Genomic DNA, 26589 nt, shown 5'->3' on the forward strand with positions numbered 1-26589 from the left:
AGAGCAGTGTACAGTGGAGGCCCAGGCCTAGACGTATTGAAAAGGGTGAAGATGATGCCGGTTCAACCAGCCACGAAATCTTTCTTCTTTAAATTACATACCGGTACCTTACCTGTTAAAATCTTCCTGGAACAACATGGGTCCTACGTGCCATAGGGAACCCACTGCCTTATTTGTAAAAAACCGGAAAGCATAGATCATGTCTTCATCCACTGTTGGGAGGGTTTTTTTTCTGGGACGTGTTGCAAAGGACATTAAAAAAGTAGTTACCGATAGATACACACGGAATGAGGTTTCTGGCAGTAAATGATGACGAAGGATTGCCGTACGACCTTATCATGGCGGGCTACCATTGTGACCCGGATGCCCAACCGGCGCGTGTATACTTCCGAGAATGTATGCAGCGATATGTAGAAGTGCAGAAGTTGCAACAGCCTGTTCCTGAGTGGCTGTCGAGTGTTGAACCCCTGACAGCGCTCAAGGAATTTTAATACGACAATGTCATGCCACAGTAGCGGACGGCAACGAATGTGCACATTACTGTTTCTCGTTCAGTTTTTGTATTCCTTATTTTTTTCTTTCGGTTTTGTGTATATCATTTAAGGAATGTGTGTTGTGGTGACATGTCGAGGACTGGCAATACAGAAAAAGCGGCTTAATTGGCGCATGGTACTTACACGACAGTTCTCGTGAGCCATGCCGGGGTTGTGAGCTCGAGCCTCACCTAGGGAATGTTCTTTTATATTCTACATTCGAGAAAAAAGTCCTCATACGCACGCCAATTTATCATTCCATTGTTACTCGATATATTCTCACTTAGGTTTCTGCTGCACTCAATCCCCAGTGGCGCAATTCGTGGGATTCCACTTCCGGCCACCGCCGTGAACGGTCGAGGAATGTTTCGCTCCTATGGGGCGGTGTCAGCGGCTATGTCTAGCCGTGGAAACCGGAATGCAGCCAGTGCCAACCAGGATTCTGAAATTATTTTACCTGCTCTACCATCCGGTCGTATTGTTTTAAACACTGTATTTTTTCATGCGGATGTTCGTGGAAGGCCCTACCGTGTCGAAGATATTCGTGATGTACTAGGGGCTTTGGCAATGCTCCCTGGCGTTGAAGCATTAGGGGCATACCAAATGAACCATGTGTGGGCGGTCACGCTGAAGACTACGGAGGCTAACAATAGGTTGTTTTCTGCAACTGAAGTGACCACGAAGGAGCGCCGTTGTCTCGTCGTAGATCCAAACAACCAAGATGTTCGACTAAAACTGCATTGGGTCCTTCATGATGTTGACGACGAAGACATACGGACCGCGTTTGCTCCCTACGGAAAAGTCACCGAAGTCGCAAGAGAGCGATGGCGAACGGAAAGGTTATCTAACAAAGGCTCTACAACGCGTATTAGCAGTCTTCAGCTCAAGGCAGACTACACGAAGGAAGACATCCCACATCAACTACGAGTAGCAGGTGAGCTGACATTAGTCGTAGTGGCTGGAAGAGCTCCACTCTGCCTACGGTGTAATGGGACTGGCCCCATACGACGCGAATGTCGTGTTCCTCGGTGCGCGCTGTGCAGACGTTTTGGCCACGCTGAGGAAGAGTGCGTGAAGACTTATGCGAAGGTTACAGGCCGATCTGCGTGGGACGACAATGCAGAGCTACAAATGGATGAACCGGAAGCTGAGGATGTTTCTACCAGCAAGACCAGAGAACCTGAACAAAAGGAAACGCCCCCTTCGTCGCATTCGCCCAACGTAAACAAAGTGAAAGAGGATAACGGTGAGCAAGTTGTACAACCTGCGCTGCCTCCTGCGACGAATACCAGTGCGTCCAACTGTTCAGGGAAAAAAAAACATATCAAGAGTCAGTCAACGCCTCTGGAGAAATCCTAAGATGTCGACATGAAGGACTCGAATACCGGTGCAGGGAAGAGAACACGCGAGGAAACAGCAGCAGCGAACGTGGCCACAAACGAGCGCACTGCCGGCGAACCACCCACTAAAGCGGCCCAAGGGCGCCGCACGAGCTTCCAGCCAAAGCCCAACGTAACACTGGACCGTCATATTCCTGGGGGCACGTAGCTCCCTGGTTCAGTGAAGCCCGGGTCAGCCTCCTGGTTCCGACGCTACACATGCTAAAAGTGGGCGAGGACAAGCTAAGGGGCTGGAACCTCAGTTCCTTCTGTCTGAGGCACTCATAGTGTGTTTGCACGTGGCAACTGAAGATAGAAAAGTTTCCAGTCAAAAATTTCAGCCTCGCAGAGAACAAGGTGAGCGCCATGCGACCTGTTAAATCATTCTCATAAATGGCAGTAAAACTTGACGCGCCGCTTAGCATAGGCACGTTAAACGTGCGGGGCCTTTCTGCAAGGCGTCGACAGCACCAAGTAAGCCGTCTTTTACAGGAAAATGACCTTGACATTGTAGCAATTCAAGAAACCAAAGTTGAAAGCCAAGATCAAACAGATCGCATGGTAGAACCTTTTACTCGACGCTACTATGTATGTGTGTGTCACGCAGTAGGCTCATCCGGAGGGTGGGCCTTGTTGCTACGCAGCTCTTTGGGAATTGTAGTAGAGACCGTGACTGTGTGTAAAACTGGGCGGTTAGTTGTGTGTGATTTTCTTTTCTCTGCTTTGAAGCTGCGCGCAATATGTTTGTACGCGCCTAACAGAGAAACGGAGCGCTCGGCTTTTTTTGAAAGCCTTGGATCCTTTTTAAATTCTGAAAGAATGATTCTAATGCTTGGCGATTTTAACTGTGTGTGTGCTTCTGCCGATAGAATAAAGAACGAACCGGTACGCAATAATGGTGCCATGAAATTAAGCGCGATAGTTCAGGATCACTGCCTAGAAGATATTGGTCATATTGCAGCTGGCGGAAAACGGCCACAGTTCACTCACTTCCAACGCACAAGCCATGCACGCTTGGACAGATTATACGTATCTGCAAATATAGTGCCGCTATGCCAAGATTATAAGGTAAAACATGTTTCATTCAGTGATCACAGTTTGGTTATGGTTTCCTTAGGAGCAAAGCACAAAGGGTCGTCATTCAGTTGGACACTTTGGAAGTTTGATGATAAGCTTCTGGACAATGATAACTTTGTGAGCAACGCAAAAGAATGCATAGAATGACTACTGTCTAAAACAAATAGTTTCATCGCTGAATGGGAGCTGTTCAAACAAGAGATTAAGATCATTGCAATCGAGAGGGCATGCGCACTACGCCGCAGTGAAAGAAACGAAGAAAATGTGCTGCGTAGTCAATTAGACTATTTGCTGAACGCAGAAAGCACACAACCAGAGGCATTAAATAATGAAATGAAAGATGTCAAAAACAAACTGAAAGCAATAGATGCCGAAGGATATAAGGGAGCCATTGTTCCCGCTCGTGGCGAAAGACTGTGGTTGGGAGAAACGCCTACTAAGCGCTCACTAGCGGATGAGAAAAGTTATGCCGTCAAAAATGATATAAAAGAAATACAGTACGAGGGCGATATTACAGAAGACAAACGGATAATTGAACTTGCTTTTGTAGAGTACTTTAAGAATATGTTAGGTCATAAAATTGATATTGCAACCGGCTTTGAAAATGAGTACCTTCACTTAATGCCAAGGTTAGATGATAACGAGAAGACCCGCCTTGAAGCAGATATTACCGTACGCGAAATTGAAGACGCAATTGATGAGTTATCCGTAGGCAAATCTTCAGGCCCGGATGGTTTAAGCAGTTGTTTTTACAAAGCTTTTAAAGTGGATCTGGCAAAAGCCCTGCATCATATAATAACCGAAGCATATAATGAAAATGCAGTGCCCCTATCTTTCAACTGTTCTCACGTTGTATTAATACCCAAGACAGATGACCCAGTTAAACTTCTATCGGTCTCGTCCTATCGACCGATAAGCTTAAGCAATGTAGATTACCAAAATATATATGAAAGTACTGGCAAAAATATTACAAACCGTGATCAGAGTTTTGGTAGGACCCCACCAGACATGTGGGATCAGGGTACGCTCGATATTTACCAACATTCATGTTACCAGAAGTGTACTTGAATACTGCGATGACTTTTCAGAACGGGTAGCAATGTTACTGCTTGATCTAGAAAAAGCTTTCGATCGTGTATCACATCAAATTCTTTTTAGTCTTTTGGAATATATTAATGTGGGGTTTGTGATTGCGACTGGTGTGAAAATGTGTTACACTCACAGTTCAGCTAGCATAATCCTAAACAAAAGTGTCAGCGAAAGTTTCAAAGTTCAGTGTAGTATTAGGCAAGGGTGTCCATTATCATCATTATTGTTTGCAATTTTTCTCGAACCTTTCTGCTTAAAAATTCTTAATAATGACACAATACATGGTTTCAAATTACTCGCAAGTGAACTTAAAATACTGTGCTATGCTGACGACATAGCAGTCTTCTGTGGCGATAAGGAAAGCGTTAAGGAGACCGTTAAAGAAGCAGAACTTTTTTGCTCGCTCACGGGCAGTATGATAAATTGGAACAAATGTTCAGGCTTCTGGCATGGGCCGTGGGAAAACACGTTAAATTATTTCGCTAACATGAAATGGACTGTGACACCTGTCAAATATCTCGGAGTGCCCTTAGAACATTATCGCGATACCACGCAATACTGGAACGAGGAAACCAAACGTGTTGGGGAACAAACAGATAAATGGGGCGGGCGGGATTTCTCCGTTTTCGCGCCTGCTACAGTTTGCAACGTGTTTTTAGTCGTGAAAGTGTGGTATGTTCTTCAAGTGCTTTGTACGTCTCGTACCAACGTGCAGAAGTTGCACAGTCTTTGCAGTGCTCGTGTGGCGTTCAACATGGGAAAGATGCAGCAGAACTAAGTTATTTCGATCAGTCCGTAGCGGCGGACTAAGTTTATGTCATTTATTATTCAAACAATTTCTGTCAACATTTATTTTTTGCGCGACCAAAATGACGGATTTCTGCGAACAATTTTACAGTTACGAATGAGTGATGTAATTCCTGAATATGTTCTATCAAATGTCACAAAAAAAGGGAGTGTTCGCGGCTTTCTTCGTGAGGTCCTTATGTCTTTTCGAGTCCTAAAAGTGAGATTCTCAACGGAGTACCTAAGTAATGTACCTAAAAACCGTTTATACAGGGATTTGATTGATATTATGTTGCCAGTGCCCATATATCGTGCCATTTATTGTGTAGGCTCTGAAGCGGACGTGTTGAAACGTGTTAAAAGAATGACAGTCCGCTCCTCAATTAAGACGTTCTTCTTTCAGCTCCATACCAATACCTTGCCAGTTAAACCATGGTTGCAAGAGAGAGGACTGTTCGTACCATGGTCAGTTAATTGTCTCATTTGTTCAAAGCCTGAGACAATCGAACGCATTTTCTTAGGCTGCAGGAATGCAGTATTCCACTGGGATGTCTTACAGAGAACGCTGAAAAAAGAGCTCTCTATATCACCCACGGTATCCGCTTTCTCCCAGTTGAAAAAGAAAACGACGTGCCCTATGACATGATCATGACGCTGAGCCTACACAGCATATGGAAAACACGAATGGCCGTACGAAATGCTGATGTGGACGCCAAACCAGCCAGACAATATTTTATTGAAAGCGTTTCACAAATAAGAGACGTGTATAAATCTCAGGCTGAACCACCGGAGTCGTTACCTGTATTGGATACACTGGAGACTTTAAAGCGTTTTTGACACGTGCATTTCGAGAAGTATATGTAATGACTATGTAACACTTTGTTTTGTTCTTACCTTAGTATGGTCAAAGTCCTGTATCTGTGATTATCGGGCAATAAAGAAAAAAAAAAGTGGCGCAATTCGTTAGCGCACGGTACTTATACGACAGTTCTCGTGAGCGATGCCGGGGTTGTGAGTTCAAGCCTCACCTGGGGAATGTTCATTTATATTCGAAATTCGAGAAAAAAGTCCTCATACGCACGCCAACTTATCATTCCATTATTACCCGATATATGCTCACTTAGGTTTCTGCAGCACTCAATCCCCAGTGGCGCAATCGGTTAGCGCACGGTACTTATACGACAGTTCTCGTGAGCTGTGCCGGGGTTGTGAGTTCGAGCCTCACCTGGGGAATGTTCTTTTATATTCGACATTCGAGAAAAAAGTCCTCACACGCACGGCAATTTATCATTCCATTGTTAACCGATATATGCTCACTTAGGTTTCTACTGCACTCAATCCCCAGTGGCGCAATTGGTTAGCGCACGGTACTTATACGACAGTTCTCGTGAGCCGTGCCGGGTTTGTGAGTTCGAGCCTCACCTGGGGAATATTTTTTTATATTCCACATTAGAGAAACAGTCCTCATACGCACGCCAATTTATCATTCCATTGTTACCCGATATATGCTCACTTAGGTTTCTGCTGCACTCAATCCCCAGTGGCGCAGATTCTGCTTCTGGCAGCCGAGCTGTACGGACGTGTGAATCATGGGCTCCGAAGGAGCGGCTTTTGCGGCCACTGGCTGCGGTAACAGGCTTATCGACGATGACGAAGAAGCGAGCTACCAGTTTATTTTGCCACCACTGCCCAAGGGACCTGTCGTGAAAAACACCGTGTTTTTGCATGGCGACGTGCGAGCAAGGCCCTATAAGGTCAAAGACTTCCGAGATGCACTCGTCCCGACTGGATTGCTGCAGGAGATGATGGCCCTTGGAGCCTACCAGATCAATCACGTATGGGCAGTCACCTTCTCGAGTGACGAGGCAACGAAAAGGATGCTCGCGTTGAAAGAGCTCAACGTGAAGGGGCGTCGCTGCGTTACCGTCGACCCTCAAGACTAACAGGTACGCCTCCGCCTTCATTGGCTGCTGTATTGGGTGGCGGACGAAGATATAAAGGCAGCGCTAGCAGCCTTTGGCAAGGCCGGGGAAGTGACGAGAGAACTATGGCGTGTCAGAGGCGTAGGCGACAAGGACTCAACGTCGCGGACCGTTCTGTTGAAGTAGAAGAGCGGGATGAAAGTCGATGACCTCCCGCACCAAATCCGCGTTGCCGGTGAACTGGCCCTTGTCGTAGCGCCTGGACGGCCGATGCAGCGCCTACAATGCAAGGGTGTCGGACACGTCCGTCGCGAGTGCAAGGTACCGCGTTGCGCTCGATGTCACAGCTTTGGACACTCCGAAGATCAGTGTGTGCGCACGCTGCAGCTGTTGGGCCACCAGCGAACGAGGTCGTCGCGCAGATGAGGATGGACGCTGCTGAAGCCGAGGACGCTGCCAGGGGGGCTGATGACAAGGAGAGCGCCAGCAATGCAGAGGCGACATCGAAGGCAGCGAAAGATGTAAAAGATGTATTTGTTACCCTCGAAAAGAAAGATGGGACGACAACGGGTCCTGCAGAAGAGCGGGTGAAAAGCAAGGAAAACTGCCTTGTAGTTGATGAAGCCGCATGCGAGAGAGAAGGTGGGAATCCGCCTCCAACCAGCGACCCTATGGATACGAGCGGCAACGCTAACTTTAAGAGGCCGCTAGACGCTACCGACGAGAAAACAGCTGCAAAGAACCATGCCGACTGGCCACCTGCAAAGACAACTTTGACGAAAAGGAGCAGCTTCAAGCCCTCTCCAAACATTCACCGGGTTAGGAAGGCCGGCGACAAGCCACAGCCATCTGCAGACCACACCACACCACCGGACGGTCCCGGAGGCGTCTAGCCGCTGGCTAGATGTTGTGGTGAGCACCGTGCTCCGGGCCTCTCTCACTTTCCCGTATTAGCAATGGTAACCAACCCAACGCTTAGCTTAGGCACGCTAAACGTGAGAGGTCTGGCCGCCAAGCGTAAACAAAGCCAAGTGTACCGGATGATGGTGGACCAAGACCTCGACGTTCTGGCCGTGCAGGAGACAAAGGTTGAAGGGGAGGAGGAGACCCGGGGCATGGTGCTAAGGTTTACGTCTTTGTACTACGCGGTAGTGAGCCATGCTAAAGGTGCGTCGGCGGGTGTTATTTTATTTATTAGGAAACTTCCCGGCTTATCTACCGAAAATAATTTTCATGCCCTTCAGGCAGGTTAGTGTACGTTGACTTTAATGTTGGTAATGATTCGTGGCGTGCTCTGTGTGTATATGCACCCAATGTTTGTGAAGAGCGCACTCTGTTTTTTTTTTCATCCTTAAGGACGCACATTTGCATGAACAGAAAAGTGATAATTCTGGGGGATTTTAATTGAGTACTCCGTGATCGGGACAGAACAGGCCGAAGAATAAATGACAAAAGCGGCCATGTCCTTACTGAATTATTAGCCGAGTTCGACCTAGACGACGTGGCTGACTGTCTGGTTGGAACACGCGACGTTCATTACACACACTTCCAGGGCAACAGTCACGCTCGTCTAGACAGAATGTACGTGTCACTAGACGTAATACCCCTGTGTAACAGCTACGGTGTCACGCCTCTTTCATTCCCTGATCACTGTTTGGTCAAGCTGTATGTTGGACGCAAAGCAAAACACCACCCTTTCACGTGGGAGATGTGGAAAATGAATTCCAAATTGCTAACTGACGAGCTTTTTCTAAGCAAAGTACAGGAATATTCGAAAGAAGTGGGAAATAACAACGTGTTGCGAGTCACCGATAGGTGGGAAAATTTTAAACAACGAATTAAACTAGCCGCCATCGATCGCTCCTGCAAAATAAAGTACGAAGAAAGAGTTAAAGAGAAAGAACTAAGGGTGGTTTTGGAAAAGTTAACGGCCTTAGAGTGCAGCCAGCCGGGCGCATACAAAGACGATTTGCGTAGCATCAAATCGAAATTGGAGCTATGCGATGAAGAGCGATATCGGGGAGGGATAATACGCGCAAGGGCTGAGGCATTGACAGCAGATGAGGCTCCAACTAAACGTGCGCTCGGTCTTGAAAAGAGGCACGCACGGCGTAACCACGTAGACGTACTTGAAGTAGATAATCACGAAGTAACCGACTGTGAGGACATAGCACAAGTGTTTTTCCAGCACTTTCAACAGCTTTTTGCATCGAGTCCTGTTGACGTAGATGCCTTTAGAGCCACTTTTTTGGGACGCATGCCGCAACTCAGCGACGACACGAAGGACAGACTAGAGGCACCGATATCAGCACGTGAAGTGGAAAAGGCAATTGATGATTTAAAAACTGGAAAATCGCCGGGTCCGGATGGCCTTTGCGCCGCTTTTTATAAACAATTTAAATCAGATTTGTCGCCTTTTCTCGCTGACGTCTTTAACGAAGCGTATGAAGTAAATTCATTGCCATATTCTTTCGGGGAAGCACACACCGTGCTCATCCCTAAGACCGACGAGCCTACGAAACTAAAACATGTAACGTCGTACAGACCGATATCCCTTACCAACAATGATTACAAAGTATTCATGAAGATCATCGCTGGCAGGTTGCAATCAGTAACGGAAACCATAGTGGGTAGTTACCAAACATGCGGCATCAAGGGACGTACTATTAGCACAAACATACACATAATAAGATCAATTCTAGAATGTTGTGACGCCTTAAGGTCGCGAGTTGCTATTCTCCAATTTGATTTGGAGAAAGCTTTTGACTGTGTTGCTCATGTTATTTTAATTGCCATTCTAAAGCATATAAATGTCGGGTCCATAATTACTGACGGGGTGGCCATGGCGTACCGGAACGGAAGTACTAAGCTTATAATTAACAATTCACTGGGGGCCCCCATCAGCATTCAACGTTCCGTGCGTCAGGGCTGCCCAGCCAGCCCACTCCTGTTCTGCATTTATCTAGAGACTCTGTGTTCGGCAGTGATTGAGAACAAATGTATTCACGGGTTTACAATGCAAGCATCAGAAGTTAAACTTCTGGCCTATGCCGATGACGTAGCCGTGTGTTGCAATGACAAGGAGAGCGTTTTTCAAACGATAAATGTTAAAAAATTTGGCGAAATCACTGTAAGTAGAGTAAACTGGAGCAAGTGCCACTGTATTTGGCATGGGGAGTGGCCTAAGACCCCCGCTATCTTTGCGAATGTCATGTGGTCGACAACGCCAGCAAAATACCTGGTTGTACCACTTGAAGCTTATAAACAGAGCGATGAATACTGGCAGTGCGAGCTTAAAAGGGTTAGAGAGAAGGCTGAGGCGTGGAAAGCCAAACACCTTTCAGTATTTGCCAGGGCTACTGTCTGCAACTTGTTTTTCGTAGCTAAGCTATGGTACGTTATGCAATTCATTTTTTGTAACAGAGCCAATGTACAGAAATTGCACAGAGTTTTTGCCGTGTTTGTGTGGGGTTCTGGATGGGAGAGATGCAGCCGCAACAATCTGTTCAGACGGGTGAAAGATGGAGGGCTAGGGCTGGCCCACCTGTTTGTGAGGCAATTAGTCGGACGGTTCTTTTTCTTCAGGAACAATGATGATCCATTTCTTCAATCGGTTTGCAAGGCTAGACTTGCGCATTTGTTACCAGAGTTTATTATAAGCTCTCAAAGTGTACCGGGGGCAGTGTTCGGTTTTTATAAGGAAATTGTGCTGAGTGCTCGTTTCCTTGCTGTACGGTTTTCCAAAACATACTTGTTTACGGTCAGAAGAAAAAAGGCTGCGCAATCATCTATTGGACAGCCTTTTTCCCTCGCCTCTGTACCGAAATATATACAGTCGAGGTCCAGGCCAGAATGTTTTGAAACGCGTTAAATAAATGCAGATACCGCCTGGTATGAAAACTTTCTTTTTCAAACTACACACAGTTACACTCTCAGTTGCAACGTTTTTAGAAGAAAGGGGCTTTTACATGCCATGGGGCTCACATTGCTTCATATGCAAACAACCAGAAACAATAGACCATGTTTTCTTGCACTGTTGGGCGGGAGTTTTCTTTTGGGATGTTCTACAGCGAACAATAAAGAAAGAATTTCCTCTTGATCCACATGGCATAGGGTATCTACCGATAGATGACGAGGACGGAACACCTTTCGATCAGATAATGTTAACTGGCCTCTACTGTATATGGCGAGCCCGCATGGCTGGCTTCTATTGCGATCCCGATGCAGGACCAGCCCGTGTTTTCTTTCGAGAACAAATAACACGTTTTCTTGATGTGCTTGCTACACATGAGTGTCCTCCGCCTTGGATGGCCAGGATAGAACCCCTGGCTAATCTTAAAGAAATTTAAACAACGCCAGCTCACATATAACAGGCGGCTTTTACTTATTAATTTTTCTTAACGGATGAGAAGTTCATCTGTCTATGTATATATGTTCCTTATGTTGCCCTTCCGATGTACTGCTGATTACCGGCAATAAAGAAAAAAAATCCCCAGTGGGGCAATTGGTTAGCGCATGGTACTTATACGACAGTTCTCGTGAGCCGTGCCGGGGTTGACTTCGAGCCTTCCTTGGGGAATGTTCTTTTATATTCGACATTCGAGAAAAAAGTCCTCATATACGCACGCTAATTTTATCATTCCATTGTTACCCGATAATGCTCACTTAGGTTTCTGCTGCACCCAATCCCCAGTGGCGCAATCGGTTAGCGCACGGTACTTTTTTTCTTTAATGCCGGTCTTTGACATAACACAGGATATTGTCGCGGTACAACGCGGACAGAACACAGGGAGACGTTCAAGAACAACAGGACAACCTGTTCACTAACAAACGGAAACGAGACACGTCTTCTTCGTCCTCTCCCAAATCTGAGCCGCCCACTAGACGGAGTCGGTTATTGCCCCCATCGTCGTTGTCTTCTAAGTAGAACATACGCGTCATTTGTCCCTCCCTAAAGGACCATCGCCCCGATGCTAAACCAGAAATGTCACTCGCGGAAGCAATAGTCTCTCGCATAGTTATTTGGTCACATACGGCTTCATGTGGACAACGTGCACAAGTTCAGGACAATGCGTGTGGCGCCGCGTACAACTGGCACTATCGGGGACGACCTCGTACGTGACATCACTGAGTCGGCGCAATACTCGATATGGTCCGAAGTATCGTCTTAACAGCTTCTTGGAGAGGCCTCGTTTCCGTATGGGTGTCCAAAACCACTCAGTCGCCGACGTCACAGATGACCAGTCGACGGTTAAGATCGTAGCGCCCTGAGTCGTAGTCTTGCTGCTGGCAGATCCGCAAGCGTGCTAGCTGCCGAGCCTCTTCTGCGCGTTGCGTAAACACATCGGCGTCCGTATCAGTGTCGTCAAAGTCGTGTGGAAGCATTGCATCCAACATCGCTCGTACATCCCATCCGTGAACAAGGGTGAACGGACTCATTCGCGTTGTCCCTTTTTTCACCGTGTTGTATGCAAAGGTGATATAAGGTAGGATGTCCCAATTTTTCTGTTCAACATCCACGTACATGGAGAGCATGTCTTCAATTGTTTTGTTTAGGCGTTCTGTTAATCCATTGCTTTGTGGATGGTAGGCGGTTGACTTCCGATGAGACGTTCCACTTAGCAGCAAGACGTGATCTAACAGTGCAGCCGTGAATGCAGTTCCTCCGTCTGTGATTACGAAGGTTGGTGCGCCGTGTCGCAACACCACATGCTCAATGAAAGAGCGCGCCACCTCGGCTGCTGTACTTCTCTGGATTGCCTTTGTTTCAGCGTAACGTGTGAGATAGTCAGTTGCGACGATAACAAAGCGATTCCCTGCAGTAGAAGTAGGAAGTGGGCCATATATATCCATTCCGATTTGGTCAAACGGTCTTCCAGGAACCTGCACGGGTTGTACGAGGCCGGCTGGTTTCGACGGAGGCGACTGGCGCCTCTGGCAGTCGACGGAAGTGCGAACGTGATGTTTCACGGTGGTGGTAAGTCTCGGCCAGTAGTACCTCTGCTGCACTCTGGCCATCGTTCTCGCGTAGCCTAAGTGAACAGAAGTCACTTCGTTGTGACAGGCTTCAAGTAATTCCGTAGGAAGAGCTGCAGGAATGACGAGCAGATAGGGGGACCCGGTCGAAGAAATGTTTCGTTTGTCAAGTGCTTTCGCCCGCAAACAAAACGACAACAGTCCTCTTGCGAAAACTCTAGGCGGTTTCGAAGGTCTTCCCTCTAAGTAAATGATGAGTTCAAGCAACTCAGGGTCATCCCGCTGTTGTTGCGCGATGGTGGATGTGTCCAGAACACAAAGAAATGCCGAGTCTTCTTCGGGTGTAGCAGACGACTCTATCGGCGATCGAGACAGGCAGTCAGCATCCGTATGTCGTTTCCCCGACTTGTACTTGACAGTCATGTCAAACTCTTGCAACCGTAGGCTCTAACGCGCCAGTCGTCCCGAAGGATTTATAAGGTTTGTCAACCAACACAGTGAATGGTGGTCGCTTATAACTGTGAAGTGGCGGCCAGACAAACATGGGGGAAATTTCATAACCTCCCATACTACGGCGAGGCATTCTTTCTCAGTCGTGGAGTAATTAGCCTCTGTGCGTGAGAGTGTACTGCTTGCATAGGCAAGTACTCTTTCTGTGCCCTCCTGCCGCTGCACAAGAACAGCTCCCAAGCCAACATTGCTGGCATTAGTGTGGAGCAGCGTACGAGCGGTCTCATCAAAGTGAGCAAGCACTGGAGGTGTCTGGAGACGTTCCCGCAAGTCATTGAATGCACCTTGCTCTTAGTCACCCCATACAAAAGCAACGTCGTCTCTCGTCAGGCGAGTTAACGGCGACGTAATATGAGCGAAGTCTGCAATAAACCGCCGGTAATAGGCACAGAGGCCGAGGAAGCGCCTGACAGCCTTTTTATTGGATGGTACGGGAAACTGTGCGACTGCGGCAACTTTTTCGGGATCCGGACGGACACATGCGTAGCTGACGACGTGTCCAAGAAACTGCAGTTCCGCAAAGCCAAAGTGGCACTTCTCCGGTTTCAGGTTAAGGCCGGCGGACCGGATGGACTGCAGAACCGCTTCAAGCCGTTCGAGATGTTCTTCAAATGTTGCGGAGAACACGATGACGTCGTCGAGGTATACTAAGCAGGTTTTCCACTTCAGGCCTAAAAGCACAGTGTCCATGAGGCGTTGGAACGTAGCAGGGGCAGAGCACAAGCCGAAAGGCAGGACCTTAAATTCGTATAGGCCATCTGGTGTCACAAAAGCAGTTTTTTCACGGTCTCTCGGGTCTACATCGATTTGCCATTATCCGCTTTTTAAATCCGTTGAAGAGAAGTAACGCGCGTGTCGAAGCCTGTCGAGTGAATCGTCTATACGGGGAAGCGGGTACACGTCTTTCTTTGTCACCTGATTTAGTTTTCGGTAGTCCACACAGAAACGCAAGCTGCCGTCCTTTTTCTTGACTAGAACTACAGGAGATGACCAGGGACTCATTGATGGTTGAATCACGTCGTCTTTAAGCATTTTTGTCACTTGATGTTGTATGGCTTCACGTTCTCTGGGAGCAACACTATAAGGATTTTGGTGAATCGGTCTTGCTGTATCCTCTGTAATTATTCGGTGCTTTGCTAGAGGTGTCCGACCGACGCTGGACGTTGACGCAAAGCAGTCGCTGAATTTGGCCAGCAGCGTAAGAAGCCGTTCTCGATCCTGTGGCGACAAAGCAGTGCTGACGTCAAATACAGGAGCTGGGTCGTGCGTAGCTGCTTCTTCGAGTAGTGAACCGCAGCCGCGGACATCCGCAACACCGTCAAAATAATCCACAGCCGTGCCCTTTGGAAGGCGCCGTCACTCTGGGCTAAAATTTGTTAGCAACAGGTTCGTGCGCCCGTCGGTGACATTTACGATTCCTCGTGCGACCGAGATACCATGAGTGAACAACAACGTGGTTATTTGGTCGGCAACGCCTGCGCAATGAAACGGTGCGTCACATTCTACCGAAACAAGGGTACATGATCGAAGTGAGATGACAGCGTCGTCTTCTGTTAGAAGAAAGGAGTGGTGTTGCGACGATAAGCAATAGACTAAACCAGGAGTCTTATAAAACGTCACCATACGATCCGGGATGTTAGTTACGGCGCCATTTTCTTTCAGAAAATCCATTCCAATAATCAAATCTTTACAGCACACAAGCAGAACGATGAAAGCGGCGACGAAAGAAGAATTCCCGATATCAATTCTAGAAGTGCATCTTCCAGTAGGCATCAGTAATTGACCGCCTGCCGTCCTTATGTGAGGTCCCGTCCATGGCGTCTTTACTTTCTTCAGGCGGAGGACGAGTTCCTGACTCATTATCGAGAAGTCGGTACCAGTGTCGACTAACGCTGTCATCGGCTGTCCATCCACAAAAACATCAATGTCGGCGCTCACAATTTCTTCGGTGTCGGGGTTTATCGGCTTCACGTCGTTCTGCGACGGGAGTGTCGGGGGCTTTTTATTGTCTTGCGGTGGGCCTGCAACCTTACCCCCAGAGGTCGCCGCCTTCAGTTTGCCCGGCGTGGGCTGGGCGACCTTCGTCCTCGGAGGTCAGCAAAAGTACGTTCTGTAGGGGAAGGCATCTGACGTGGAGGGGTTGGAGAGCGCGGCCGACGCCCGAAATCGGGCTGAACATGCTGCACAGATTCGTCGTTCGGGTGCGCTGTTGGAGGTCCCTGAAAAGCAGTTTCGTCACGGCGTAGCATGGAGTCGCCATTTGCAAGTCGACCATAGGACCACGGACGAAAACGTCGAAATGGTGTGTCGCGATGCCAGCAATGACGCGAAATGTGGCCAGCGCCTCCGCAATAAAAACAAAGTTGGCGCCTATCGACGGTGCGCCATGCGTCGATTCTCCGAAATTGTGGCCGTCCCGTAGTGTCGTTTTGCGGCGTTGACCAAGGCGCTGTGAACGGCAGCTGGTGGTATGACTGTAGCTGCGTAACGGGTGCCCGCCTCGAAGCCTCCTCTTGCGGCGGCGACCAAGGAGTGACTGTTGGAGGCTGGTGGTATGGCGGTGTAGTTGTAACGGGTGGTGGACATCGGACAGCGGCTGCGTAGGTCATGGGACGCTGGTGATCTTGAAGATCTGCGGTAACGCCTGCCTGACTTCTTTACGCACCACGCCGGCGATTGACGCTACGGGTCTATCCACTGTCGGTGTCAGAATCTTTTGAATTTCGTCTCTGACGAGTTCTCTGATCAATTCCTGCAGGGCGTTCTGATACTCGATAGTCACTGCGGCGGCATTGATTGTGGTGCTGGTGGACAGTCGATCGTACTGTCGGCATCTCTGATGAAGGGCCCGCTCAATAGCCGTAGCCTCTTTGATAAAGTCAGCAACGGTGACTGGTGGATTCCGCGCAAGTCCCGCGAACAACTGCTCTTTTACACCTCGCATGTATTGCAACTTTCTTTCTTCACTCATGTTCGGCTCGGCTCTACGAAAGAGGCTGGCCATGTCCTCGGCGAACATTGTGACCGACTCATTAGGTTGTTGTACCCGTAGCTCCATCATCTGCTGGGCATGGTCGCGTCGGTCGGCACTCGCACAACTATCCGTGATTTTCTGACGAAAGTCATTCCATGTCGTTAGGCTAGCTTCGCGGTTTTCGTACCAAGTACGGCCACTGTCGTCAAGGGCGAAATGGACGTGGGAGAGCTTTTGCTGCTCAGTCCACTGATTAATCTGCGCGACGTGTTCATATTTGTCAAGCCAGTCTTCAATGTCTTCGAAGACTGCTCCGCCATACCGATCGGGAACCAGAGGATGCCGAACGGTTACTTTCTGTGGACTGGAAAACCGGCTGCTTTGGGGTGCTTGCGGTGGGCTCGTTTCAGCCATTGCGAGATGTGTGGAGCTCCTGAAGACAGGTGGTCGAAGGGGGGAGAACTCCGGGGCAAGGCCTAGCAGTCGACGACTAAAGCGATGCACGGGTGTCGTAACTGGTGATAACGCGTCCGGGCTAGAGGAACGACTCCCAGAAGGACTCCGACGCATCAGACGCTGTCGGTACCCCGCACCTCCACCAGTGTCGCAGTACAACATGGACAGTAGACAGGGAGACGTTCAAGAACCGCAGGACAACTTGTTCAAATACAAAACGGGCTAGAGACACGTCTTCTTCGTCCTCGCCGAATCCCACTGACCCACTAGATGAAGTCCGTTAATGTCCCTATCTTCGTTGTCGTCAGCATAGAAGAATAGACGCGTCAATATTAAGAAGAGTAGTGGCCCCAGGACTGTGCCTTGTGGCACGCCTGAGATAGCGGGCGATAAATTAGACGAGCATTGGTTAGCGTAAACGAACTGTTGACGGTTAGTCAGAAAGTTGCATATCCATTGGAGAACACAAGGGTTAACATTAAGACGTGATAGTTTTAGGAGTAGCCGTTCATGAGGAACCTTGTCCAAAGCCTTTTGGAAATCTAGGAAGAGGGCGTCTATGGGTATGGTTTGATCAAGATGCGAGCTGATGTCATTAATGAATAGAGCTAGTTGAGTCTCGCAGGACATGCCTTTCTGAAAACCGTGTTGATTAGGATTAAAGAAATTAGAGGATGTTAGGCAGTTTACAATATGAGAATAAATTATATGCTCCATTAGTTTAGAACAAACACTGATGATGGAAATTGGACGGTAATTGTGGCACGACGACGTTGATCCTTTTCTTGGTACTGGAATTACCTTACCTATTTTCCAGTCTTGCGCCACCACTCCAGATGATAATGATCGCTGAAAGATATGGCATAAAAATACACTAGAGATGTGCACAGTGTTCTTAAGCATTTTGGAATTGATTCCATCGATGCTGGCTGAGGATGTTAATTTGAGGGATTCAGTTAGCTTGGTGATACCATATTCTTCGATTGTTATGTCTGGCATCGTTGGGTTGTTGAGGTAAGGACAGCCTGGGAGGTCAGTGTCAAGTTCAGAACTGAACACGGAAGAGAAGACTGAGTTTAGTACTTCAGATACTTTATGGTCTGGAACACGGTTATTGTCGTTATCATATGATAATAATGGTTTACGGTTATTTGGGTTAATGTATTTCCAGAATTGTTTGGGGTTGTTTTGCAGCATGTTAGGGAGTGCTGTTGAGTAGAAGGTTCGTTTAGCTGTTGCGGCCAAAGAATCAAACTCCTTCTCACAGACGTAATATTTTCCCCAGGCCGGAGTGCTATTGGAATGCTTGGCTTTACGAAACAATCTTTTCTTTTATTGTTTAGTCGTTTTAATGTGTTGTTGAACCATGGGGATGAAAGTCGTTCTGCTAAAATGATAGTTGGTATGTAAGCCTCGGTGAGTTCGATCATCTTATTTTTGAAAAAGCGTCCAGTTGGTGTCTACTGTGCGCTTCGGGAAATCTATAATGTACCAGTTGTAAAACTCGGTTAGTGCATTGTTGATGCTGATGTAATCACCGTTATCGTAAAGTGTTATTTTCTTTTTTATTGTTTTTTTATTTTTGACTTAGTTCTGGTAGATGTGTTACAGAAGAAACACTGTCAGGATGGGATGTTAAAATAAGGTCGAATATGTTAGAGCACTGTTCGTTTTTTCGCGTTGGAGTAGATACTAGCGGCGTCAAACCAAAGGTGAGGCATGTGTTAAGAAAAATACATGTAAGCTTATTCTTCGACAGTGTTCAGGCTGGTTCGGACCATGTTGTATCAGGAAAGTTAGTCACCTAAGAGGAGTAGTTGCGCATGATTAAATGACGTCGTAGCAGTTTGCAGTGCCTCGTGGAAGTGAATAGTGAAGGAAGCATCTGCGTCGGGGGTCGATAGCATACACCGATACTAGTTTGTGGGTATAAAGAACTGCACAATACGAATAAAATTCCTAGAGGGGAAGTGATAATGACAATGGAGCAATAAAGGCTGCGATGGGCAGCTATCAGAACACCTCCTCCGCGTTTGCCTACACGATCCCGCCTAAAAATCTCAAAATCAGGGAGGAAAGAATTAAGCTCTTTGTTATCGACGGGGGCGTTCAGCCACGTTTCTGTTAATACCAGGAGCTTACAATCATAAGAATCGATAAGGCTACAGAGTGCTTCGCGTTTGGGCAACAAGCTTTTAATGTTAGTATACACGAATGATGCAGGGATGCTATCTGGTTTTGCGATAGTGCGTGATGGTAGTTACGAAGTTGATATAACTCTATTTGTAGTGTTATCATACTTGTAAGTTCTGTTATCCATGATTAGCTTATCGTACCGGAGTTTGAAAGGTTTCTGCTGCGACTTGCCGAACTCGATTAGTTGTTTACGTGCATGCCGAGTGTTAGCTGAGTAGTCTTTTGATGTTCTGTAGTTTGACCCTCTTAGTTGTTTAGCATTTAAAAGAATACGCTGTTTTACTTTGAAATGTGCTAATTTGATAATTATAGATCTGCTCCTATTAGAGCTGTATCTTGCCTGCTGTAGTCTCATGGACGTTTTCGTACTTCAAAATTGTCAAATTATCTAACGATATGTATTGGGCAGGTCTACACTTATTGCAATTTGTCAAAGAACACAGCACTGTGCAACGCTACAGAAGTGCGAAGCTGTACAAAGAGCACGTAAACTGAAATTTCCACTGAAATGGCGAGCACTTCCAAATCTTTCTGTGATTTCCGTTTCCCAGCTCTAGTGTAATATCACCTATTTCTATCGCGATGCTCGTTTACTCGAGGAGCGCTGCCTAACCTTTCACTCAGGAAAGCTCAAACATATCTCAATTTTTCCAAACGTGACTTGATGATTTGTCATTTGCACGGTCACTGGTCAGTATATCGCGCGTAGCACCAAGAAGGAACGTTGAGCAACAGCCTAAACGATAATCGTTCTGCGCTAGTCATCGACACGGTGCACTAAAAACCCACCTGCTACATTTGTGGCCTCGTTCATCACGTAGTCAGCGCTGAGGTGCATCGACACAGGACGTACGTGGGGCAGCTGGCTGGACTCCGTGTCCGAGCACGACTGTGCGATATCAGGCATCATTACATATGACGCTATCATTACGGGTACGCACCGCTGCAAGTAGTACAAACCTGTCGTCGAGAATGCTTGGCCAAGGAAGCATGTTCCGGAGCAAGATACAAGGAGTGGTGAATATATAGTCGGCACAGCACCAGGCTTGAGGGCACGTAGTATTGCGGGGAAAACGATGTATCGCTATTCCCAACCCTGAATGTGTTCGGCAGTAGTGAACGACGCAGTATGTACGCGGCATTGTGCTGTACTCGCAATTCGTGCGTGGTCAGTGCAGCGCAGTCAAGCTGATGGTGCGGGAAATCCGCGGACGCGACGAGAACTTCCGCCTAATTCTGCAGTTGCAGCGACACGTACGGACAGCTTCCCACTACGATCAACAACTGAGAAGAAGATCACTTGCAGCAAGCAGCATGGCAGCCAACGAAAATTCGTGACGTAGCGTTTTCTCGGTTGTTTGCATTCATTTCTTATTGTCGATGTCACGAGCTGCTGCATTTTGCGGTTGGCTGCTCATTTAAAATTGATTTTAAATATGTTGTAGGCTATATTCACTCGTTAGCTCGACTTCGAAATTTTGTGTCAGGGCTCCTTTAAGATCCTCAATCATTATTTGTTGTAACTCATCCCCAGTGTTGCTGAAAAGGACAATGTCATCTGCAAATCGAAGGTTGCTGAGATATTCGCTGTTGATCCTTACTCCTAAGCCTTCCCAATTTATTAGCTTGAATTCTTCTTCCAAGCACGCAGTGAATAGCATTGGGGAGAGATTGTGTCTCACTGACTGACCTTTTTTTTTATATAGGTATCTTCCTACTTGTGGAGAATTAAGGTAGCTGTGGAATCTCTGTAGATACTTTTCATGATATTTTCTTAAACGTCCTGTATCCAACGCTTTTACATGAGGTTGCCTGTGCCCCTTGATTACAGGATGCTTCAGGTAGTAACTATAGAATGGACTAAACAATGGTCCAGTGGACCATACGGCGCTTTCCCGCTGAGGCGCCGCGTGTGGAAAAATTGTGTGAGGGCGCGGCGAACGAACTAGATTGCACTACTAGAACGAGAACTAGAAGCAGTGCAATTGAGTATGAAGAACGGCTGAGGAATATGGAAGAAATTAAATGGGCTGGTAGAGTGTTCCAGGTATCTGTACAGGAAAAACACTGATTCACGGTGGAGGAAAAGAACTAGGACGCTTACCAGCAAGTATGCGGCCTGTATAGAGTGCCCAACCCAGCAACAAAGAAGGTCAAGCGGAAAGTCAGAGAGGCTGAAATAATCTCATGGGTGGCGGCAATGGAAAAGGAACCTGCCATGAGTAACTACTTAAGAGGGAAAAAAAAATCAGGAAAGAAACAATTTATGATAACTCCAAGGGAAGCGCATTACTTTTCGAAGCGAGATCGGGATGCCTTAGAACACGCATCTATAAAGCAAGATATAAGAAGGAAGAAGAAGCATGTGCTTGCTGCGGTAAAGCTAGGGAAACTATGGAGCATGTTTTATTAGAATGTGAAGACGTCTACCCAGCGGTCGATTTGGCACCACTGGCCTCCTTGAAGCCCTTGGGTTCAGCGGGAGCAGTGGTAAAGTAAACATGTCTGCAATAAGCATTAGTAAGAGGTGATTGGAGGATTGGTGGAAGAAAAGTAGGGAAACAGCAAAAGACGGAGACGTACAAAAGCACAGTTCGCACTAGGGGATCAGAAAATTTGGGTGTGGTAGTTCATAGTGTTTCTTTTTCTTTTTTTATTGTTTAACCTAGGTAGGACATCAGGCAGTATAATAGCGAGAGCTTGGTGGCACAACCCACCGCCCCGTTCCAAAAGGGACGCTTATAACATCCATCCATCCATTGTGGTGGGGGTGCGCTTCGCGGCGTATTCACCGTAGTTTCGCTGCGGGCGCTGAGACCGATTGTTCGCGTATGCTCTTATAATGGTGCTTTGTTTCAATTGAAAATTTGTTTTGAAACCTTTTTGCTACGCCTAAACATTTCAGACATAGAATATACAGCATGACATCATCAATTTTGCTGTCGTTGTCAAGTGCGTCGTCTGCTAGCGAGCGCGCGTTTGTTGCGTGGACGCTGGCCGAGGCTGAGTTTTTCTTGCAAGAAGTCTGTGCAGTAAATTTTTTTATGGTTTTACTTTCTTTGGAGCGCCAGCGACTCTTGTCGACCGGTGCCAATTGCAGTTTTAGCCAGGTAAACTGCTGTTGTTAACATTGTTTTCTAAAACTAACCCCTATTATTTTTCCCACACAATCCGCCTATCTGCAATTTTATTAATACCGTCGCACATTACGTGCTCTTCTTGTTGGTGGAAGGTTGATCAGGGACAATGATCAAAGATAACAATATTATAGAGAAATAAAGCAGGTTTATCAACTGCGTGGCACGAAGAGATGGAGATGACCAGTGCACCTTTTGGTAAATCTAAGGGTACATGGTCATATATATATATATATCCACGACATACGTGTATGAGAAAAATGATCAAATATCATCAATCCAATGATTGATAAAGTGAAAACTCCCCACCGGAATAAGCATGTTTCTTTTAAAAGCTGCAACAGCCCCAGGTGAACCAATCGACTTTCCGAGAAAAGGAATCAAGGCAATTATTGGACGTCAATATAAACAACGGTGCTAGGGAAAAGCTATATCGCCTATCGACTCAACCTGCATCGCGGTGACCGGAAAGGGTCTACCAATTTGTAATGTCCGTGGCTTGTCTGGCGATCTCTTTCAAAGTGCCAACAGGGGAAATGAAGCAGAAACATATAGTATAGTCGAATATTTGCTATTCAGATTGTATTCGACTTCAGAATTCACTATTAAAAATTATCGAATAGACGTTTCCGTTGGAATGTAACGCATAACAGCACTTTTGAATTCTTGAAGGTGAGGGTCCGATGCAAGTGAGGACTCTTATTCCGAATGATTCAGCTGCTGGAGCTAGAGACGTGGCTGTTGCGCAGAGACGCATTAGTTCCTGAGAGAATTAAGGCATGGGTGCTAGTAGTTTCTGCTGAACGAGTTTCCTAGCTCTAATTCAATATAATTAACCGCCCCGTTTAGGGGCAGCCTGTAAATCTGCTAACTGGATTCAGGCAAGGGAAAGATGTTTTTAACAGTCTCGCCATGTCTGCAACCCATCAAAACTGGGTGCCCCAATGTGGTACCACACTTCTTCAACGAACACAGCAGATCTGCAAATATCTCTACTTGTATGTGAGGCATACCGTTGTTTTAATTGCTTCATTACTGTTTTTATGATAGTGCACCGGATAATGAAAGCAGCCGTTTATAATACAGAAGCCGCTTAGTTGAGCGGACGTACATTTGGGAACGGCATATTACATTTAGATATGAAATATAAGATAAGCGTCACATGTTTTTGACAGAAATCAGCCTCGAGGATAATTTATTTCGTTTACATCCCAAGAAAAAGCATAAGGACGCTTTTCTGCTTTTTTGTTCTTTTTTTCAATTAAACTAATTCAGACGTTTTACGCCCGGCGATTCGATTATGAATCACCCTGTTCAGTTCTCACAACCTGGGTTTCTTTAACATGTACCTAAGCAGTGTTTAGTAGACAAGCGTTTTCCATTTCGTTCCCATAAATTTAATAGACTTGGTTTGAACCTGTGAGCTCGAGTTTAGCAGCACTACGCCATATCCACTATGTCGCTTCTAATGAAGATGATGATGAAGCCTCAATTAATGGCACAAACCCACTACGGGGGAAAGGCCACGAATCTGGTGGTAATATGATTGAATAAATAAAAAAATTGTTAATAAATAATTAACACAAAAAAAGGAAAACAAAGACATATTCCAAGATCGAAAAATAAACTGTGAATACATGAGGTAAAGTAGTGAGGCTACCGCGCCGCTTCTTCTTGTTCATTGTTCCTTTGTTGTTGTTGCTGTTAAGTATGTACTGCACAAAAAATTTCCCACGGCTTAAGGGCCAAAGTTTAGTATATAGAAAGTCTACCTAAAACTGTTTTCGGCGCCCGAGGTCCGACCGCAATAAAAGAAACCGTGCCAATTACTCCGCGTTCCGTTACGCGGGGAAAACGGAAACATGAATGGAATGTTGCAAAGAATAATTCCTGTAAATCACAGTACATGGCGCCGGATGGGGCAGACATACTTTATTTGTTTGAAACGCCATGTAGGAAGGTTACATATATGCTTTCTGTCTGCGCTGCTGAAGACCTACTAATGGAAAACTATATGCGCAAAAATACACGCGAGAAATATATGCTGCTTGAAGAAGAAAAAAAATATTTGTTTTCCAAAGGGAATCGTACGATAACGTAGTGGAATGAGAGCCGACACTGGCGCAGCAATGCACGAACAATCACAGAGCGGCATTAAAAAAGAAGATACAATGAAATGAAAAAGAGAAAGAAAAGCATCTACTCCTAAGGCATAAATATATGTCATGCGCAATTATAAACACCGTTTGAGCGGTGTGAACGCATGTACCAGAGCGCGAAGTAGCACGAATGGCCCTTCCAAGAAGTATCGCCGGCAGTTTCCGATGGCGCGACCTTGATGTGTCCCAAACATGCCCTTCGATCGCAGCGCCGCCACAGCATTTTTCGTCGTCGTGCGCTTCCCTGCATAACATGCGCTGGTCCTGCCGCGTTTCCCGTATAAAATGGGGAACCAGCGCTGGAGTTTTCACGACCCCTGCAGCGCCGCCCTGGCGTTCAGAACGTGCACAATGCAGCCGCTCCCGCGGAAGAAAATTGCTACTGGTAGTGGCGTTGCGTGCCCTGAAAGTCGAAGGAAAACAAAAGGACGCCGACGATTCTGTTGCGTATACAAGTGCCACAACTATGTCGCGATGAGGGAGGATGTATCCTTCTGCGTCTTTCCATCTAAACCCTACGAACAAGAATAGAGGCGGCGTTGGATCCAAGCAGTCAGGCGAGCGGAGTAAGTTCCCGTCTTGTCGCCCGGTCAAGCGGTGTCGGGCTGGTTTCTAAATCGAATTTCGCGTGTGTGCTTGGCTTATTCGATAGTTAAGACGGTAAGCCGTGGAAGACAGTACCAAACAGCAGAATCTGCAGTCGGCATTTCGTCGGAAACAAAATGAGCAATAGCACGCACCATCCGGCATATATACCAACCATTTTTCCTTCGTAATACCACCGCCAAGCCCTCCAAGGTCACCGCACCAAGCGAAAGATACGAAAGGTAAATATTATCCATTCATTGCCAAGAATTATGTGGGAGGGAAGCTGCCTTGTAATACGAGTTGTGTGCGCGTACTGCCGGCGCACGCGCGACTAAGCTGCCTATGTGTTTTTAAAAATGCGCATGCGGATGAGGACTCGGTGCTGAGATGCATCCGCTAAATTTAACTAATTAATGCTAAATGTAGCCAGCGTTGTTACGGATCCAGCAGCGGAGCACTCAAACCTTTGCTTGCGCGAGTCAGCTGATGCGATAACGTTTTCTTCTCCATTGACTGCTGTGGCGAAGTAACAGAATTTTTTATGTCTAGCCAGAGAAATATGGAATGTCTTCAGGCCAACTAATACTTCCGAAACCATGGCGCAGCACGACTGGAGCCGTAGCTGCAAGATTTGCGAGGCAGCTAGGCGCAACTATTAAAGAAATTTACACACGTGCTCGCCGCGACACACTGTAAAAAATATATAAAGCTTAAGAAGCTTCTTTCGTCATTTCTTCACTTGATGGCGCTAGCTTCTTTACGAAAACTGTCCACTTGAAGCGGCGCGAAAACGGAAAACATACGAACTATATAATACGGCCGCGCACGTGTGTCTCGTCTGGTCGGGAGGCTGGAATATGCCGCGTCTCGTTGCCAGGGCGGCGTGCAACGCACTCTTTTCGACGCGCCGCTATGGTGGCGCCGCCTATCCAGCGCTGGTTCCCCATAGTCGTATACTAAAATATGTAAACTACCTGCTCGCCGCCTTAAAAAAAAAAAAAACATATATTTGTTTGAAGCGGGAAACAGGAAGTACTCAGGTTTACGGAAAGTATTCTTATAGTAAAAAGAAAAAATATGCAGTGCAACATTTCCTTCTCGCGTAACACAATGCGGAGTAATATATTGCGAGTGCTTTTATTGCGGTCGGACCTAGGGCGCCGAAAACAGCTTTACGTAGCCATTATACGTGCTAATATTTGACCCGTAAGCCATATGAAATTTTTTGTCCTGTTCATGCTTAACAATACCAACAAAAACGAAAAAAAAAAAAAAAGAAGTGGTGCGGTAGCTCGTTGCGCTGCTAAACGCGAGCTCACGGGTTCAAACCAGGTCGCGGAATTCGGTGGGAACGAAATGGAAAAACACTCGTGTACTCCCGTTTAGGTGAGCCCCAGGTGGTTAGAACTGAACAGGGTGCCTCAAAATCATATCGCCAGACGTAAAACGTCACAATTGGCTTAATTTAGAAAAACAGAAAATAATTGAGGTAGCTGCGTCCAGGCATTTTTCTAGGGGTGTGAACGAAAAAAATTATTCTCGAGCTTGATTTTTGAGACAGACATATCACGCTTACCTTATATATAATTAAATGTACCTAAATGTCTCATACCTAAACCGCTCCCAACTGCACGTCCGCTGAGCTGTACATATAAGGGGCTTCTGCATTAAAAACCGCTGCTTTCAGTTATCCGGTGCACTACCATAACGACAATAACGAAGCAATTACGAAGCAATAACGAAGCAATTCATTACTTCTCTCCACCTTGCGGGTTTCCGCAGAACTACTACGTCAAACTCTTGCCTT

At 46.7% G+C, this 26589-nt stretch overlaps 2 non-coding genes across 2 annotated transcripts; both read left to right on the forward strand.

Annotated features, from left to right (window-relative positions):
• The first annotated feature begins 6005 nt into the window (after positions 1 to 6005).
• Positions 6006 to 6097, forward strand: TRNAI-UAU (transfer RNA isoleucine (anticodon UAU)). The gene is given in 2 exon segments: positions 6006 to 6043; positions 6062 to 6097. It is a non-coding gene; the product is annotated as a tRNA-Ile (tRNA).
• Positions 6098 to 6202: 105 nt separating this feature from the next.
• TRNAI-UAU (transfer RNA isoleucine (anticodon UAU)) lies at positions 6203 to 6294 on the forward strand. The gene is given in 2 exon segments: positions 6203 to 6240; positions 6259 to 6294. It is a non-coding gene; the product is annotated as a tRNA-Ile (tRNA).
• The last annotated feature ends 20295 nt before the right edge of the window (positions 6295 to 26589 follow it).

The sequence above is a fragment of the Dermacentor variabilis genome, unplaced genomic scaffold (genome assembly GCF_050947875.1).
Source record: "Dermacentor variabilis isolate Ectoservices unplaced genomic scaffold, ASM5094787v1 scaffold_17, whole genome shotgun sequence".
NCBI classification, from domain to species: Eukaryota; Metazoa; Arthropoda; class Arachnida; order Ixodida; family Ixodidae; genus Dermacentor; species Dermacentor variabilis.